The sequence below is a fragment of the Helicoverpa armigera genome, chromosome 24 (genome assembly GCF_030705265.1).
Source record: "Helicoverpa armigera isolate CAAS_96S chromosome 24, ASM3070526v1, whole genome shotgun sequence".
NCBI classification, from domain to species: Eukaryota; Metazoa; Arthropoda; class Insecta; order Lepidoptera; family Noctuidae; genus Helicoverpa; species Helicoverpa armigera.
In genome coordinates, this window is record NC_087143.1 from 5,695,021 (window position 1) to 5,714,505 (window position 19,485).

A 19,485-nucleotide genomic window follows, 5' to 3' on the forward strand; every position below is an offset into this window, starting at 1 on the left:
GACGTATTATATTTTTAATACGATATTTATCTAAGTATAGAACATGATATATTGTTATTTCAATGTCTTATGGACTGATTGGTCTCATGGTAAACATAACATAAATGTTGACGTCAAAATGTCGTAAATATCGTCTGCTTAACCTTTCCAAATATGTTGAGGACGAATTCCACTAGACTCGCATGCAGCTGAGTACCGGAGTTTCAGATGGCAGCGCCTAACATGGGAAGCCAATACCTCTTAGTAAGACTATTTGATATCTGACTAACCTAACGGTAATGACTGATTAAGGTGCGTTTTGAACGCTCACATGCCGCGACTGCATAAAAACAATTGAAATCTAAGGGCGACTGCACGTGCTGCTGCCGCTTCGATCCAAAACGGTTTCATGTAAAAGATACCCTATACAAACACTAATGCAGTCACAGCATGTGTGGTAGAAAGTTGCAGTCGGCAGTTACCATTCAAAAAGTACCTTCAAAATGCACTAATTCTTCTTCTTCTTTCGTGTCGATGACCTGTCTTATAGTGAGACTACACTTTGTCAGCCCAAAATGCACTACTTAATGTGTATTGATATAAAGCTTTTGTCAGAGTTTTTTTCGCCAAATAAAACTGAGAGTAATATTACCACACCTGTGTGAAAAAGCCTTAAACTTGCGCTTGCAACTTTCCTACAAGTGAAGTCCGAAGTTTCTTATTTTATTTAATCACTTACAAGTTTTTTCAACTTTCTTCTAACAAAGAAGTAACGATTATTGCTTCCTTTCAAGGCGAGACTAACAAAGTTAAAGTATAAATAAGATGAGTTTCAGCAACCGGTTTTTTTCTTTTCTTAATAATAATCTTTTCTGAGCTGAAGTTAAAAGGAAAAGTTTGGTACTGACAAGACTTTCGTCAGAATTTTTAATGCAAAAGGAACTAAAAATGTATCTAGCACTATGTAATTAGGTACTTAAATTTTTACTATTGAGACATAAACTAGAAAATAATTATAATTTTGTTCAAAACTTTTTTTCTCGTACGTAATTCGTCTGCTACCGGGTTACTTAAAAAAGGCCTTTTAAGAAAATGTTATTTTATAAAAGAAAGTGTAAAAAGATTTTCAAATTGAAAACATTCTTAAAATTAATCTACTAGCACAAACTCAAAATGAAAACTCTGAATCGCTTTACCAAGACCCCACTTTCTTACAAAACCTTCTAGAGTTAGTGCATGTATCAAAAATTCAAGAACCCTCTTTCTCGAAACTGCACAGAGGTATTCAGTTGAAATTAATAATCAAGTGCAAGTCAAATGTCCCTGTAGAGCACTGGGAGGAATTTTATGCTATGCTGGCTGGGAACTTTCTCGAAGGGGCTTTGAATCTAACTTTAGCACCTGAGACATATGATTGTAAGGGTAAAGATAGGTTCATTAAACTTAAACATAGGAAAAGAGAACCAATTTTTTATGGTCTGAAGTGTTTTTACTTGAATGCATTACACTTAGGTACCTACTGCAGGACCGGTTTGAAATTTAATTTCAGTGTCACAGCTAATTTGTGTTGCTAAGGAATATATGTTATTTTACTCGGTTGCGCATAGTGGTTCCTTGACGTGTATGAAAACCTGGCGGAAGCTTGAATAGGTATTATTTGTAAATCTGTGGATAAATATTTTCTTTTAGAAGCAGCTTTGAGTAATTGCACTCAAAGCCAGAATACGTACTTCTTCGTATTTTATGTACTTGGTACGATTCTCCTTACTTTCCGTGGACGTTTTAAAAGCTGCATAAATCGGACTTGTTGCAGATTGTTTGAAACAAAATGGTGGTGTAGGTATTTCATCATGGAGTATTCATCTGTGGGAGTATGGTTAAAAATATTTTGTGTTGGTTATGCTTACTTAATTTGTGATTATTGAAGTTAATAACACTAACACACACACTGAAACACTGTTCAAATCAACATTAAACTTTGAAAGTAAATTGAATTATTCGTACCATTTCTTTGTAAAAAATATTCTTTGACATCCTGATTTCAGATCACCAAAACATAGTTTTACAATGAATAAACTAACACTTTCCAATCATTTAAATCATTATCGGGAAATAGAAATACCTAATCGCTGTTTTTTTTGCAAAAAAATAACTCCGCATTTTAGTTATTTTCACAAAGTATTAAAAAATCTGACCCCAATTTTTAGGATTTTACAGTAATAAAAAAGCCGGATGAATTCCATTCAATTAAGTTGCATAATATTGTCGACGAAAAATATTAAATTATTGTTAGAAATCTTGTTTATTTACATAGATATTTACCATACGTATTAAAAACTATCCTAGTAAATCAAAAAGTAAAAAAACTGTTAGAATAACTATTATAGATTTTACTATTTAAATGTATTTCCGTACATTTTCGTTTCTACAAGCGCGTACGATTTCAGAAAGACATCTTGGCCAAAGACAGAGACTGCAGAATTTTCCACTGAAATCGCAAGACTTCTAAGTAATTCAAAATAAGAAAAATGCTATGCATTAAACGTAAAAATAGAGGAGAGGAGCGGTGCCATCATTTAAGGATATTTCATATTCTACCGTAGTAGGTGGTATAGCAAAGTACTCTTAAAAATACGTACGCTATGATAGGTACAGTTGCCTTCTAAGTTCTTTAGTGTATTATGCACTTCTTAGGAATAAGTGTATTTAAGGCAAGCTTTTTCACAGCCCCAAGGGACCACAGGCCTCTTTATACATACATAAGTAGGAGCAATATCAACTTCAAATGACTTCCAAAAGAAGGAAGAGGTTCTCTATTTGATTGTAGGTTTTTTTTATTGATATAATATTATCTCCATGTGTTCCTGAGAAAAGTTTCAACAGACAGAAAGTCAGATAGCCAAATGGTTTTACATGAGTTCTTTTTTACCCTCAGTGATCAAGAACCAAAAATACAGTTATAAATATGAGGTAAAGCGCAAAACTTTTGTCGCCTAGCTTACCTCTATGTGGACACTGGTGGCCGCAAACAGCATGGTAGCAAGCACGTAAAATCTATTATACGAGTGAGCACTTTAGTTTTTTTCAATTTAATAGGAGTATGGCTGCCAGTTGGCATATTTCTAGTACTCTTATGGTGGTATTTAAGTATTAAGATTACTCCATGGAGAATAAGACTCGTACAAGTGTTGTCTTGTGCAGTCATAGATATGTATTTGAGTTTAAATGCAATTGAGAGAAGCTACATTTAATAATAATAAAAAAAAAAAAACTTTATTTCGGACAAGTCCATATGAGCGAATACAAAAAACAACATATGAAATAGATTACATCGCAGTGTGTAGGCTAATCCAGTGCCTCAGTAACGGTGAATCCCACCTATCTGTCAACACGTTCAGGATACTATTGGAACTGGTTCGCACTCGGTGTAACAAGGAAGCGCATCGCTTTCTAATGATGGCATGAAACCCGTCAGTGTGCGCGTCTGCGAACATGCCCGAGGCACTGCAATACCGGGGCAGCCCCAACAGTACCCTGAAGGCGTTGTTGTATTGTACACGCAGGGCGCTATACGTCGTCCGCGTATAGTTAACCCACAAGGAACACGTGTACATCGACTGGCAATACGCTTTAAAAAGCGTCACCTTAACCGCGTTACTGCATCGTTTGAACCTGCGGGCCAACATATTGCTTCGGACCGCCAGCGCCCTACGTTCCCTCTCCATATCTCTATCATCCTTCAAGTCTTCTGAGACCCAGTGACCAAGATATTTAAAGTGAGACACTTGCTTCAGCTCGTTACCACTTAAGGTGATAGGTATTGGGGTGTAACTTTTATTACCGGCTTTAAATACAAGTATCTCACTTTTTCTTGAGTTATATCTCAGTCCATGACACTCCGCATACGTCTCACAAATTCGTACTAACCTTTTCAGGGCTGAGATTGAAGGACTCAGCAGCACCATGTCGTCCGCATAACTAATGTTATTAATACTAACTCCATCAATATGACACCCGACGCCAGCCCTGCTGAGTTCTCCAATAAGACCGTTCATGTACAGGTTGAAAAGACGCGGTGAGGTCAAGCCACCCTGCCTCACACCACAATCCAACCTGTACACATCTGATGATGCCCCAGCCCATCTTACAATATTTGTTTGTCCATTGTACCAATATTTTAACATATTTACAATTTCTTGTTCACAAGTTGTCTCCCCTTCCATTTTTTTCCATAGTTTCCTGTAGGACACAAGGTCGAATGCCCTTGAAATTTAAGAAATATTATTTTTTTAACAGTAGAAATAACTAAATAATGGTATCGATCGATCAGAATCCGACGTTTACCGTCTTACCACAAAAACTTTTAAACGTCAGTTTATGCCTTGTCTAAAAAAATGTCAAATTATGACGTTGACACATGGTTCATTTTGCAGCCAAAATTTTATTAGACAAGTGTAAAACAGGGTTTAAAGTTTTTGTAGTAAGGCCCTTAGGGTTTAATAGTATAAAAAGAATTTATATTTTTTTCAATTCCGCAAAAAAAGTTTGTCGTACAGAAAAACTACTATTGTAGTAGCAATTCTCGGAATTTTTACATTCCAATTTCAAATTGTAACCTAGAACAATAGAAAATCTTTTTTTGTTTTGTTATGTTCCTAATTCCAAATTCGTATTATCTTCAACTTAAGCGTACGTTCCAAATTTCAAACTACCCACTAAGTTATGACTATAATCTAAAGTTTTAAGCTTTCGAGTCGAGAGCATCATACCGGTTCTGAAACGGTGAAAACTTTTCAAGCGTCTGAAAATTTCAATATCACTAAAAGGATTTTGCGATTCGGCTGTTTTTGAATGGCCCTTGTTATTTTGAGTTGATTGAAGGGCTTAGAGTAAAAAATTTAGGTTTTTTTTTCTACTTTTAAATGGTAAGTATATTATGGTATCTATGCCTACATTATGCGTTCTTAGAATAATTTTCCAGCGCTATGTATGGCAGTCAGCTTTCGGTACAAAAAAATGAAACTGGGTAAACCAGAGCTTTACATGGAGCAACGCCTATCTAACCTCAACTTTCCGGATAGCACGATACCCCCTGGTATGACTGCCTTGAAAACATCATAGCCTTTTGACTAACAGTAACGACTGCCACAGAATTACAAAAGACAGCCAGACCCACCAATTTAACGTGCCTTCCTCAAAATCAATGAGATGCAAACACATCTATTGCAAAAAGTCGTTGCCGTCAAAAAGAAGGACAGGTTCCTTACAAAAATCCTCTCATCTAAGAAACTTGAGGAAACAGATAAACTGGTTACAGAAGAAACAATCCATTTTAGGCGAATGGTTTCAAATCTCAGCTCGCAATGCTATCGGTCCCCTCAGGTCACATTTTCACTGATGTTTTATTCATTTCGGATTTTTTCTTGTGTGCGTTTGATGTTGCCAGGCTTGAAGAAAGTATTTTGTGGTATATTGATAATGGTAGATTGTGATTTTTTCATTCGTAAAGTCCTAAAAGATGGTGTCATTTGAAGTCGCAATTGCTAAGGGTCAGATAATCTGACAGCTAGTCTTACCAGGGTATTGAATTGCCCGGGAAACGGGGTTGAGGAGGTCGGATAGGCTTCATATAAAACACTGATAATAATGAGCTACATCCGGTTAGACTTAAATAGGCTTCATATAAATCACTGATAGTGAGCTGCATCTGGTTAGACTTGAACCTGACCCCAACATAGCTGGGAAAAGGCTAGGCGGATGATGTACTCTTGAAAGTTGCTACAGGCTGATATTTTCATACATTTGAGCGTTTTAATCTTGTTATGTCGAAAAATGAACCAAAATTTGAAAAACCATAGCAAAAAGCTTTCACCTAATGGACAAACATGGAAAAGTTGCGTTTTAAAAGTCGTAATTGAATTTTGATTGCACTTTCGCACATGCCTGCAAAATATTCACATCCCATAAATAATAGTAAGTATGTATAACATGTATTTCAAGCAAATATAATAAAATTATTCGTTATTTTTTGCAATATAGTGTAGATATTGCGCTTTTAGTTTTTGCCTTTTAGACGATATTTAATATTTGCCACTCTCTTTGTGTAGAAGGATAGCAAAACTACGAGGTAGGTAATATACGCGCATGAATTCTAATATAACCCATTTCTAAGTCTTTACTTAGGTTTTCATTTTATCCTTTTTTACATCTTCTCGATCCTTTTCCGTTTATTTACCCAGATACAGCTTCAGCTGAACCTATTTATGTACACAGTTACGCACTTCATCTATGCTTATTTTCCAAAACCACCTCAAAAATTACGTCCTCAAAATTATAAACCCATTTTAACATTATAAATTCCCTATCACTACCCGTACCGACCTCGAAATCTCGTAAAATCTCTCGTACCTTACTTACAAGGACCTAGGGGACCCTCAGCTATCCTAAGAGGTCCTTGCCAACACTTGAAGCGTCATAGACCGCAAGATGCGAAGATATAGGCGGTCGCTTTGACCCGTGAAGTGTCAATCTTAGTTGCGTGCTACATTATTCGGTAAGTTTTTTATCAGAAGATTTTATGGTAGACTAGCAGAGTTTCTCACAGTACAGGGATAAAATATAGGCTATGTTACTTGGAGATAGAGTAGCTTTCCAACAGTGAAATTTTTTTTTAATCGGTACAGTAGCTTCGGGGCCTTCAGGTTACAAACAAAAAGGTTCTTTGAGTATTTTGTTTGGTTAGCTTTTACACAAAATAGATAACATTTACGGGTAGTCAGAAGCCAGTAAGTCTGACACCAGGCTAACCAAGGGGTATTGGGTTGCCCGGGTAACTGGGTTGAGGAGGTCAGATAGGCAGTCGCTTCTTGCAAAGCACTGGTGCTCAGCTGAATCCGGCTAAACTGGAAGCCGACCCCAAAATAGTTGGGAAAAAGGCTCGGAGGGGTCGTCCTCGTAGTTTTAGTTGTCGATGTATAGTATAAATATATCCATCACCACCACCTGCATAACAATAAAACTTACTCAAATACAACGCTTTTACAATTTAAACATCACAATTAAACATTTTCCCATAAAAGCTGTAGTATTTTTCAGTTTGGCAACACAACACAAGCGGCGGTCCAATAAATCCGATATAAAATACGAATCGGTGTTTACCTTGTTTTCTTTTATTTTCCACTTTTTTTGTTTTCACTTCTGCTTCGTATGCCGAACTCGCGATAATGTCAATACATTGGACTTTTCACACTGTTTTTTCATTATTTTGTTTGTCTCGTATCTTTTCGCTCTATTTCCTATTTTAGTTGTATTTTATGTAGTTTGTATTTTTTGCTGGAATAAATGAACAGTGTATTTTGTTTATGTATAGTCTTTTTTTAACTTCACTAAGATAATTTGTGCCATTTCATTTTGTAAAAATACCGATAATGTTGAACTATACTGAAACTGTTTTCCTTCATTCATTCAAGTAAATACAGGTTATGTCCCGTTGTTGAAATATTTTTACTGACTAAATAATATTTAGTCAAACTTTTACTGACTAAAAGTTACCTCTGTTCCTTTTGTGTATCAGGGCTACACTTAACTCTTTGACCTTAAGGATCCTCAGAAAAATATAGGCTTATTTGTTCCTGATAACTTTCAAGACCGTTTAGGATAAATACTGAATATCAAAATAATATTTTTTACATAAGCCACTTACAATAATCTGAGAAACTAAACTAGCATAACTTTAACATTTTAACGGAAAACGCCAACCATTCATTGCAAACCGAAAGACATAAAAACTACCAGCCAAAAACCAAAAAAAGAACAAAAAGAACCATTTTAAAACGAACAAGACGATGTTATAATGTAACCGACACGGCGACTCGGCGTCCAATTGCAATTTTTCATACGATTGGCTCAATTCCAACGTGATTACCGCGAATACAGTTTCAGGTGAAATATGTATGAACTATGAACAGAATAATATCTCTACTTGTATTGTTTTTGTTGATTGGGTACCTTGATTTTATATACGGTTGGGCTCGGCATTAACGAGGTTCGAAAGCCTCCAAAAGTATATTTTTTGAGGCTTATATCGTTATGAGGGATAGTTATTTGATTTTCTAGGAAAAAGGTTTGTTGAACAATTTATTTTAGTTTAGGGTACGGATTACCTATATGGAATTTGCTGGTTATTGTTTGAGGTTAAAATATTGTAATGTTTTGATAATTTTGGATTTATTTCGTGTGATTTTATTATCGCCGGATTTTTCGTTTTTGTGAAAAATAAAACCTTATGTAACCTAGCGTAAAGTGTCAATTACATGTGTAATGTTACATTATATACTACATATGTACTTATAATTATTTTATAACAAAGAGGAATCATTTTTGTTTGTTTGTTTGGCTGCTAAATTACTACACCGATTTAAAAAATTATTTCATCAGCTATATTTTGTCCGGGTACGCAAAAAAAATCCCCCGAAACGCGGAGAAAACTGCGAAAAGCAGCTAGTATGGTTATAACATGTTAAGTGAACATTCTAATACAATATTAATACCTAAGCTACGCATTCTTATCACATTCTGAACCCACCTCACAATACCAGTGTCAATATTGGTCCTTTCGCTCTATTGATATAATTTCGTGGTACAAAGGACCAGAATTTATTGTTCTCTACCATTGTTCGAGGTCAGTCGGTTTACAAAGCTTAATTGTAAGGCTTGGACGTGTACGATGGAAAGATCAGCGGAGATGCCATAAGGGAGGTCAGGCGCCATCTTGTGGGTCAAATACGGTATCTATGGTAGACGTAAAGTAACGAGGGCTTTGGGTTCCAAAGATTGATATCGATTGGTGTGCTCCTAGCCAATTATCGGCCAAGGCGGCTGTTCTCATATAAGGAGATTTGCCAACTGCGCAGGACATTATTATAGTGCACAAACATTTGCGTAGACACAGGTGCAGTCATTCTTCCTTTCCTAATTAACGTACCAAAACGATCTGTTACTAGTAAATTAATGAGGCGTTCGGGTCCCTTGAGACATCAAAGATTGATAAGAATATGGGTTTCAAAGAAGGCGTATGAGAGCGTAGTCAGTAACCCGCATTTTGGCGACGCTACTTTCTTAGAAAATTTTCCATTATGACATGTCCGCTTGTCATTTTATTCTCCATGGGTTTGGAGTATTACACATGTGTCTATTTGCTATTGTACTTTGTATGTGATCTTTGTAAGTTGGTCTTTGTAGTTTTGGTTTGTTTAGCGCGTTGGGTTGCGTGAATAAGTGAGTTTTTATATGTAACTTGAGTGTAATGTTTGCAATTTCATGTTTAGTGGGTCAATATGATGACAAACTTATTTTAAGGGTAAAAGCTCCTTCGCCTTTTTTAAGGGTAAAATACTTTCTTTTGTTTCTCTTTAAACATTATTTTCATTTTTTTTATTTTGAACAATAACTACAACTGGTTTCTATGGTTGCAACAACATGTAACATCATATACAATACGCAGGCGATTGAGACGTTTTTGCAAAAAAATGTCTGACTTAAAATTTATCATCCACATACCAAGGTACAGTTCAAAAATCTCACACAATCAAAATCCCACTTGCTTCGAAATTTCAAAACCTACACAGCTATATAAACACAAAACAAAATGAAGCGCCACTTTCGCCACCCTTCACCGCAAACAACTGCCAACGAGGGGTGAGCAAATAACATCAGTTAGTGCTCAAACTCAGAGTTTCTAAACATAATCTTCACTTCGCGAGATGAATAATTTTGTATGAACTTGCTATTGACTTTATATCTGTATTGATTTTGAATGCCAATGTTGAAGTTTGGTTAAGTAAAAGGTTTTGGGTGTGTCTGGATTCAGTATTTACATGAATTATTGTCATTCTCACTAGTAAGTCTAAAAGCCTTATGTTGGGGTCCTTGACAAGACATTTATTTTGAATCATGCTTAGAGTGGTTATAAATTAGGTACTTACATGCTACCACAAACCCATCGTCGAAAAAAAAATCTAATGCAAATTGTTGATTCCCACTTTCAGAAAGAAATTCTGAACTTTATAAACAATACTTACCTAGGTACATTTCTTTTAATATTGAACAATTTACTATACATATGTTTCTTTCCTCTGCCCCTGAGTACATATTTAAATCGATGTAAAAAATCTCTGGTCCTCAATTCATTATTTTCAACCCTTAATGTCATGTCTCAATACGCCATCCATAAAGGAAAATCGTCTATATTTTTTTTTTATTTAAAAATCATAGCATTTTTTTACAACAAACAAACGCATTTGTTGAATGACAGATCTTTCTAAAACCCTCCTATAATTTAAGTGCAAATGCTAAAGAATACCGTCAGACACTATTGTAATGACGAGAAGCGTCGATTTTCGATAAATATCAACACCTACCTATCTGACTACCCCCTTCCCCCCATTTTTAATCTAAGATAAAGGGTACATTGAGTGCTTAACCATCGCGTCTGGCTGAAACTATGTTAAACTTACACCTTCTTTACACCTTAACTCTTTCACAATAAAGTCTAATTTCGATCATCTTGTTTGCTGCTAAAAAGTTTGTATCGCGATACTTGAAGACTATCTTATTCATGCGGTTGGTAAGGCTGTAATGTCCGGGGCATAAGGTTGAATTTACAGCAGCTGGAGTGTAGGTTTTAGTGTGGGTTTTTCCGTATCTGTAGATAGTAGACTTGACAATAGGGCCTCTTGTTTCACCGGTCGCTGAACGTAGGGGTAGCGGTCACGGTGTATAGGCGATAGCGATTTATCCTTACCCTTGCTTATATCAAGGGCTGAGAAGTAACTCAGGACGAAAACGACTATTTTATTACAGTACTTAACTACTGTTAAACAGATTTGGACTATCTGCTTACGATTGGAGACGGAAATTGGATGCTGAAGCTAAGGACCCACGAATTATGAAGAAAACGTTAGAAAAGGAGCAAGGACCATTAATTTATGAAGAGGCAGTAGGTATCTCGAAGAGTGGATCTAAATAAAAAAGGGTTTGATATGATACTTTATTATGTTGACGCATTTACATCATCTACTCTAACCTATTTATTATAATATTTTCATCACACAGTCATAATAAATCAACGCATCTCTTAAGGTGACTGACACACAAAATCGCTGTTCTCATGCCACTATATCCCTACCCCATCCATCTGCCTGTCCCCCTCTTCATTGACAATAGATTATCTACGAGCCGGACACTTTATTATAGGGTATTATATTCACAAACTGCATCATGCAAAATGCTGGCGTTCAATGCACTTTATGAGCCTGAAAGATACGAGAGAACGACAATGGATACCTAAAGCCTATGTTTTGTCTGCGGGATTGTTCGAAAAAGTTACCGTGCTAGTACATAAAGGACTTAAGAAGGAACATGATGGGTTTTAATCAGTAAGAGTTTGAGACTCCCTCACGCTCAGCGGGAGGTCATGTGATGATTTCCCGTCAAAACAAAAAAAAAGGCCTCTGTAGTCTAGCGCATTTTTATTATTTCGCAGCTGGCAGCATATACATACCTATGTCCTCCGCAGCTGGCTGATCTCCTTATATGAGAACAGTCGCCGTGGCCGATAATCGGCTAAAAGCTATGTTGAGGTCGGCTTCCAATCTTACCAGATTCAACTGAGTACCAGTGTTTCACATGGAGTAACAATATTTTACACCAGTGTTTTACTTCCAAAGCTATAAGATACTCGAATTATTTTGTAGCAAGGGAACATAGCTGTCCCCTGCTAATGGTGTTTGCATATTAATTTATTATGTCTATATCACACATCCACTTCCCATTATATGAGTTTCAATGTAAAACGTAATTTCTATTACATATGAGTCGGATCCGCTTTAGTTGGGGCCATGAAGTCAGCGAACTACATTCATGTTACAAATGAGAATAAATAAGATTTAGCTTCAGATATGAACGGATTTGAAATATTGGAATGATTTAATGAATGATTAGGTCTACGTAAACCTATTCAATGAAAAAGGGTGTATCTGTTACTGTAAAAGTTCGCAGATTTACCATTCATGATCGCAAATCTTAGATTTTACTGGAAAAAACTTAGGATTTAGTAGTAGTTTGAGCAATGAGTATACAGGTAAAGTACGAGCTTTCGATTTTTCTGCTACATAGATATTCACGATTTAATGATGAAACCTACATCGAGAGCATGGTCATACGATTATACACCGTAACTTTTTCATACCTTACACTCCTTCTGGTCCTTTTATATAAACACGAAAATCAATAGGACCAACTAATATAGGTACGTATTTATAATACTCGCTCGCTAATTTCATAGCCACACCATAATACCAATGTTTACGGAAGTGAGAGAAAATGAATTTTATCATAATCTTTGTAAAAAAGATGAAGAATTAATGAACGTTGCGACAGCCAAATTACTTTACTAATATTATTTTGAAAGAAAATCCCTCCTTAAATACTCTTAGGAGACTATTTGCTTATGAAAGTAAGATTTTGTTCTTACTGAGATGTGAATATATTTTTGTAAGTAAAATAATAATATTTTTGTTCGAAATGAATCGAACTTTTTTATGTTTAGGCAATTTTACTAATTCCCAGAAGGAACTACTTTACGCGCTAGGATAAAACGTAGACTCCAGAGAGAATTTAGACTATCTCTTTACCAAATTAGATTTCAATTGAACTTTATTAAAATCAGTTCAGTGGTTTAGACGTGAAAGCGTAACAGACAGACATAAAGAGTTACTTTCGCATTTATAATATTAGTAGGGATAGATTGATTTTACTATCATACCTTCTTACACATAAATAAGATACACCTCTGCTTAGCCTCAAGAAAATACCAAGCTTGAACTTTTCTTAACAACTTCGAAACATCTCAATCATAACAGGTTATATTTCAAGTTAATTATCAGCCATGTTTCATAATGAAAATATCCAATCTTCGAGAAAATACGAACAATGGACGCGCTTCTAATAAATACCTTTTTATTGTGAGACAAACAACGTGAGTTTGAATACACTCGAGGCCAAGGAAAATGGGCTCCTCTGTTGTTTTTATAGGAGTTGTTGAAACGTGATCTGTACTTCATTATTGCATTTGTTTGAATACGCCAATGAGTACCTTAATGTCTCCTAAAAAATTAAATTAATAATTTGAGACATTTGAGACGTCATGGATTATATTTAGATTTGATTGTTTCATTTTTCAATTAGCAATAGGATACTGGACTAAAAGGCACTGCACTATAATTTTAACAAACGTTTTTGAGTAAAATTAAAAATTATTTATGATTGATTTATAGTTAGTTTATGATTTATTATAGTAGCCTATTCCGTACAGAAAAATGCATTAGTCTTTAGAATAGAAAGCTTATCAAAATTAATTTTCAGCTCAGATATTTCAATCCAACTGAATTTTACACTACTACAACTACAAATGCAACACAAAAAATCCAGTTACAACCATTACAATATTTTAAATTTTAAAGCGTACAATTTAAAACAATGTCGTACCTACACATCGTTGGCGCCAATTATTCTGTCCCGCAGTGTACGTATGTACAATGCACGTCACGGCCAGGTTTCCACCACTGTTGCGTCGTGTTTTGTATTTATTTTATTACCCATTGCCAAGTTGTTTAATACTCTTGCGTTTTTTTTTGTATGGAAATCTGTTGCCAAAATTTTTTTTTATTGATATTGGTACTTTTTTTTAAGAGCCTATTCTAAGCTGATCTGATTCTGTATTTCATTCGTTAATAGTTAAAGTGCTTCCATCATAAAGTCAAAATCAAAAATCATTTTTTCAAAATAGGCTAAAACAGCACTTTTCGAACGTCAGGATTACATAAGACAACCCCTAAAACGCCCTCCCTTCACCACTTCCTATTCGCTATTACTGGGAACAAGAAGTGGCGCAATACTCCCCAGCAACCCCAGAATGCTACTTACCCACTTATTTTTTCCGTCGTGTTTAAAACATTAATAGGCACTCTACGTCTAGTTTATTTTACTACAAGATCAGCAAAGTTATCTGGCGTCAGTTTATGTAGATATTTACTTAATAAAAAGTTGCATAAACCTAGTCTAAATCTAGTAACGTCAGTTCACCTCATACCCAGTGATTAAGGCTATACAAAATGAAACAGGCACTCTGGCCGTACCGGAGTACGTACGGACGACCCGCTTAAATTACATAGAAACCGTCTGTCGTCTAGGAGTTAAGAAAGGAGAGGAGGAGCAAGTTTTATTTTAGGTCTAGGATTTATATATTAAGGCGTTAAACATTTATACCTGCTTACCTACTAGTATACCTATGCACTTTTTATGTACATAGGTACCCTAAAGTAGTAAGGTTCCTCCGGGACTCGGGTGAAACCCCGGAAAACAACTAGTAAGTAAATCAAATCTCCTACTAATGTTATTGTTAAAAGGATTTTTTGTTCGTTTTGAAAAAATCTCTATCCTTTGTTCCCGTACCTATGGGACGAAGTTCCTCCGAGACGCGGGTGATAAGCCGGAAAACTTAAAAGCCCGACAGATAGATAGTCCGACAGACCGATATACTTTCACATTAAATATTAAATAAGAATCTTTCCTACAGTATTCGTAACTCCAAGCCTGGAAGAGGAACGCGTCGTTTTGAACTTAAATTGCCCGTGACCCGGAGTCCCGGTGGTTTTATTAGCTACTAGCTCACATTGAGAACTGTGACTGTGCTATCTAGGCTTATTTACTTACTAGATTTAAACACTAGTGTTTAAGTATGAATGTAGATGGATGGAGAGGAAGAGGAAGACTTAAGAAAGGATGGATAGATTGCCTGAAAGATGACATAAATAGGAAGGGAGTGAGTGTCATTATGACGAGTGACAGGGGAAAATGGAAGAGGATGACATATTGCGCCGACCCCAAATAAAATTGGGAACAGGGCAGGAGGAAGAAGAGATTTAAACAGAGAAGAGATTAAGACTTATTATTTGAGTATATTTTTTTCACATACCTAGGTGTAATTTGTGTGTATTTTGAGGACTTAGGTACGTAAATACTTATCTCCAAAATGCAATTTCACGAAAATAAAAGTACTGTCTGTGCAAAGAAAATAACTTGTTTAGATTAGACTTAACAAAGAGAAGTTTAGAAAAATATTAAATATCACAATTTGAAAATCGGAACTACATCCCGGTATTAGCGCGTTCGATCAAAATAGCTAACTGTTCAGCTTTATAATTATGTACCTAATATACTTGTACCTACTAAGACATGCAGTTTGGTGGATATACATAATATAGTTGTAGATACAGAAAAAAAGTAGGTAATTCTCACGAAACCATAAGAAAATAAAATTCAACTCTCTAACTATCACGGTTCATGAGATACATCCTGGTGACAGACTGACGGACGGACGGACAGAGGAGCGAAAACAATAGGGTCCCGTTTTACCCTTTGGGTACGGAGCCCTAACTAGTGTGTAGCATTATTAATTTTACTTGCCTTCTCATAAAACGCTGCAAAGAATCACACATGAAAACATTGCAATGACTCTTTTATTAGGCGTAATATTCAGATCATTTCAACTGTTTATTCAATTATCAAACATAACAATTGTTCCTTTTATACTATTTATTTAATGAACTGACTTTTATGTTAATGCCAAAACCAGCCCATACCTACTACATTTTACTTAAAGTATTTATTGATAAAAATGAACCCATATTAAACTTATTTTTCCCTACCTACTTATTTTAACCCATATAAAATTATTCTTCTTCAATTTTTTACGTTATCTCTCACCTTAATAACCCACATCTTCCATTTTCGAAAAACCAAAGTTATTCGTAAACAGTTGATCCGACCAATCAGAGGCGCTATCAATATATTCATAGCGTTTCCCAACACAACTGTGTTACAATATTTCCAGCTATTTCTCTTCAGAGGGAATTCTGTTGGAGTTTTCTTTTTCAATTTCAAACTGTCTCTAGTCTGGGGCTCGCGAAACAAGTGCGGAAGTACGGGTTGAGACGGGTTTTGTGTGGATATGACTGGTTTTTATTTAAGGAATTAAAAAAACAAAATACCCGACTGCACACTAAAAAAAGAGTAAAACAAGCCCCACAATAATATTGATCAATACAACTTTACTGAATATAATTTATAAATATTGATGGAAAGCATCGCAGGCGGGGACCAACAGAGGCTCATTTATAGTCATTTGGGTTGTGCACCATTTAGCAGAATTTTCGTTGGTGGCGGTCAAGGTGGTCCCCGCCTGCGATGCTTTCCATCAATATTTATAAATTATATTCAGTAAAGTTGTATTGATCAATATTATTGTGGGGCTTGTTTTACTCTTTTTTTAGTGTGCAGTCGGGTATTTTGTTTTTTTAATAATAATTCTTTTATTTATAACTTTTTAGCTGTTTTTATTTAACGAAAATGTTGTAGATGTAGAAGACTATATGTATATGTAAGTACCATTTTAAATTATTTCGACGACATTTGGCTTTAGATTACGAGTGATGTTACTCCGCAACATAAATTTACCGCCAATGCGACGTTCAAGACGATCAAGACGACGTTCATGCATTTGATCAAGACGACGTGATTGTATCGCCAAAAGAATCGCTTTTTGCTTGCTAACGCATGAGTTGCTTTGCGTTGACGCAGAATTAACATGTTCCCGTGGGAATTTTGAGAAAAAACGTATCCTATATTAATTACTCCCGTGATTGAAATGAATCTAATGATACCGCATACATATTTTTTTAAAGGGAAATTTAGAAAAAAATATCCCGTGGGACTTTTAGGATAAAATGTATCCTATGACACTCCCGTAATCAAGACAAATCTAACGATACCTCATACTTCAAAATCCATCAAGCAGTTTAGGCTACAGGAGGTCACAAAGGAACAGACATACATACATACTTACATACTTACATACTTACATACACTCGAAAAACATTACCCTCCTTCTTTGGCAGTCGGGTAAAAATAATGCGGGTTTTTAGGTTTGTTTGTGATTGTATTAATCTGTTGAAGTTCATTTCTATAATCAGAGGTACTTACTTACCTATAAAATCGTTTTATCTTTAAATTAGAAGTTTTTTTTTATCATTGTAAAAAGTTATGTAAGTACCTACAACAATGTTCCTTGAGTTTACCTAGAATTTCAGTAAAGATTTTTTCGTTTGCACTTGAATATTTTTTTGAACCTAACAATTCATTGTGTAAATTATAAAGTTCATTTCTTTATTTTAACTATAAAAAAATTTCTTTCGAACTTCATAATCGTTGTTAATAAACTTTACAAAATAAACGGTAATTTCGTCGAAGCAATCACATCTTCGGTAGTATAGTGGTAAGTATCCCCGCCTGTCACGCGGGAGACCGGGGTTCGATTCCCCGCCGGAGAGAATCTTTTTGCGATTTTTAGGATTACCAAAATCTACTATTTTATACTTTATAGTATTTTTGTCGATTTTTAATTAACTTATATAAATAAATATATTTTTATAATATATTTAGTAAAGTCTGATCCACACAAAACCAATGAATATCAAAGCGACGCGATGTCTAAAATTCGCTGTTATAGGAAGAGCTTCGAAAAAAGACCAGCGAGACACTCTGTCTAATAGAATTTAAATTGTTCCTCCTTCAGTTTGTTTATATTTTGTCTTATTTGCATGCTGAACTGACTTGATTCTTATACTATCGAAATATACACGTCGCATCTTTTTTCTAAGCTTTTTAGTTTGGCCATCTATACTAATAAAAACCGGCCAAGTGCGAGTCGGACTCGTGCACGAAGGGTTCCGTAAATTACAGTTAAATCAACCTATCTCAAAAACTATAAGAGATACTTTGATCAAACCAAAAATCGTTGAAAGAGTTAATTAGCATGCATCACCTCTATTTTTTTTAGAATTTTATACCCCGTAGTTATAAAAATAGAGGGGGGGGGACATACTTTTTACGACTTTGAGAGCTGATATCTCAAAAACCGTTCACTTTAAGAAAAATGTTTTTTAGAAAACTTTATATCATTTTAAAAGACCTTTCCATTGATACCCCACACGGGTATGTACATCGAAAAAAAAAATTTCATCCCTCAGTTACATGTATGGGGGGCCCCACCCCCAATTCTTTTTTTTACTATTTAGTGTCATATTTTTGTAGCGGTTCATACAACACATATTCCCATCAAATTTCATCACTGTAGTACTTATAGTTTCCGAGTAAATCGGCTGTGACAGACGGACAGACGGACAGACGGACAGACGGACAGACGGACATGACGAAACTATAAGGGTTCCGTTTTTGCCATTTTGGCTACGGAACCCTAAAAAGGAAATATTATTTCTTTGTTTGTTCCCTAAAGGCTCCGAAACTGTATTTAAAATTCTTTTCACTGTTTGAAAGCTACCTACTTTTACAGAGTAACACCTAGGTAGGTATTAACATAATAAAGAAGTATGTAGGTACCTATGCATGTAGGGGGAAATCTTTGGAACCGCTGGTCGGATTTCCAAAATTCTTTCACTGATAGACAGCTAACAATGTTCCTGAAATTCATAGGCTATAGGTATTTTACCCCGGTACGGTTAATAGTTCCCACGGGAAGCGGGTAAAACCGCTGCAAAACGGCTAGTAGGCTATAATTTACACAAATAAAAAATAATGTTAAGTAGGTACTTACGTAAAACAAAAGACAGCGCGCCTGTCGATTTCTCCAAGAATCCAAAATTGAATTAACGTCAAACGTCAGTCCAAGGAATGTTTTTCTACAAACTGTGATATATTGGATTAACAATGCTATTTATTGGCACAGTTCAAATATGCATAAGTACGTACATATATGCGAGTGTGACATTTTTACGAACGTTTGTGTTTTAACGAACCTTCAAAACTGTTCATTTTTATTCTGTGCTACTTGGTATGTCGGTCCCTTGATTAATTTATTAATTTGTAAGAACCTAGTTTGATCCCATACCACCAAAATTATGTAAAAACCATTTTAACGGTCAGACATTTCATTGGTCTATTGTCATTGGCAAGGCACTTTGCACAGATAACTATATACTAGGTACTACAGTTTGGCAAATCCGTTACTGGCACTCACATCGTCTAACGTACCTAGTCTAAACGGTGAGCAGAGAACGTTACAAAACTATACCTACTTGAATTTGAGAATATTTAATTTAAAATATTAATTTAAGTTACGCATCGGATCAATTCTGGATGGATGAAGTGGCGACAGGTAACTATCACTATCTGTGACCCACGGATGCCCCTCAAACTGAATCCGTCATAAATCGTCCTGTATGGATCGGAGTGTTGGGCATTGAAAAAGAGGGATGAGAAGAGAGTGCATGTAGCAGAGATGAGAATGTTGAGATGGATGTGTGGGGTTACCAGAATGGACAAAGTGAGGAATGAGTATATCAGAGGAAGCCTGAAAGTAGCGCCAGTGAC

At 35.5% G+C, this 19,485-nt stretch overlaps 1 non-coding gene across 1 annotated transcript; it reads left to right on the forward strand.

Moving 5' to 3' along the window:
* Positions 1-17,354: 17,354 nt before the first annotated feature.
* Trnad-guc (transfer RNA aspartic acid (anticodon GUC)) lies at positions 17,355-17,426 on the forward strand. The gene has a single exon. It is a non-coding gene; the product is annotated as a tRNA-Asp (tRNA).
* Positions 17,427-19,485: the final 2,059 nt, after the last annotated feature.